The sequence below is a fragment of the Limulus polyphemus genome, unplaced genomic scaffold (genome assembly GCF_000517525.1).
Source record: "Limulus polyphemus unplaced genomic scaffold, Limulus_polyphemus-2.1.2 Scaffold8773, whole genome shotgun sequence".
In the NCBI taxonomy this organism is placed as follows: Eukaryota; Metazoa; Arthropoda; class Merostomata; order Xiphosura; family Limulidae; genus Limulus; species Limulus polyphemus.
This window is the reverse complement of record NW_013674383.1, coordinates 13,362-14,897: the sequence shown is the minus strand read 5'-3', so window position 1 is coordinate 14,897 and position 1,536 is coordinate 13,362. Positions and strand designations below refer to the sequence as shown.

Below are 1,536 nucleotides of genomic sequence, written 5' to 3'. Positions count from 1 at the left end.
CCGTATTCAAATATTAGAGAATAGAATGTTTCTTGTATAAAAGTATGATCTACTGTTTGTTACCAAATAACAAAACTAATAAACAGTTTTTATTCACTATTACGTTGAAGATATTTTAGAGTTTACTGGCAGGATCCTACACTGTTTGTATACAAGAATACTTCATAAAAATAGCTTTCAATATAATGTTTGGAGAAACTTAATTGGATTGAAAATTACAACGGCGACATTATTTTTGTAAAAGTTCTTGTGTTTCTTAGTCACATTTGATTTGAACTTGTTGGATGAATTGTTAAATTCAACATATCATTAGAAATCTTCCTTTTTACTATTGATTATTATAGCCTTCAACAATAGTGTTAACAAGATGTTGATACCGTCAGGCGATGAAAAGTAGATCCATAGGGTTTGCCCCCCACCGAAAAACCCATTGGGTTTTGGATTCCATTCTTCTTGACTTTCAATTTATAGTTTGTTAAGTAAGTAAGCAAATGGGTTTCTTAGATTATTTAGAAAAGTAGAGTGTAATCATTGTAATTTTGTTTTCATCAGTAATTGTAATATGCAGTGTCACTTATGTTTAAGTTTTGTAATATTAAATAAAAACCTTATTTCGTTTTGCGAGAAAATGCCAGTAGAAAGATTCTAAGTGATAAGTTCTCTTACATCATAAAATTACGAATGTTAATCAAGATGATTCCTTCGTAAATATTTTATTGTTTCTGTTGTAATAACAACAAAATATCACTTTATCTCGACGAGGATGGGATTCGAACCCACGCGGGCATAGCCCAATGGATTAGCAGTCCATCGCCTTAACCACTCGGCCACCTCGTCTGTTAAAAAAATTGTATGTCTCAGAAATTATAATCGTCATAAACGATGAAGTAAATATATTTGTTATTTTATGAAATAGAAAGCATTTCTAGTACTGTTCATCTTCCAAGGTACGACTATAAGAGATGTGTATATAGAAGCGAAACGGTTGAATTCAAGAATCGTGTACTTATGTGACTCATGTTTTTAAGATGAGAAAACTTGATAATACATCCAGTATCACAAGTCATGTTACAACAGCTTACAGCATTAATTTTAGAACAGTCCAGTACAGTCCGAAATTCACAACTCAATATAACAGAACGTCTGCTAACAGCTCACATAATACCTGATCTGAGTCAAGATGTTTGAACTGTTATTGTTATGTTATGGTTTTGATTGTAAAGCACATCTTTAAATAAGTGTATACCAAAAATGTCTTCACTGTATTAATTCTTACTATGTTATTTGTTAAGATAAATATATAATTTTTGGATATTTACTAACAACGTAAGACGTTTGTTATTTTTCACTAAAATATGGTAGCACAAGTAGATTTATAGCTGGAGAGATATGTTACAGCCCTTTTGAAGAGAGTTTATTTTATTTCAGTGTTCTTGATAACGGTAGAAAGAGTTGCGTAGCGAGAGTGTTTAAGAAAGCTACAGTCTGTAAAACCACACTTGAAGTCAGTCTGGAACAAAGCTCTTGAAATAAAGT

General features: G+C 31.3%; 1 non-coding gene across 1 annotated transcript; it reads right to left on the bottom strand.

Annotated features, from left to right (window-relative positions):
- Positions 1 to 755: 755 nt before the first annotated feature.
- On the bottom strand, positions 756 to 837 carry Trnas-gcu. Its single transcript has one exon. It is a non-coding gene; the product is annotated as a tRNA-Ser (tRNA).
- Positions 838 to 1,536: the final 699 nt, after the last annotated feature.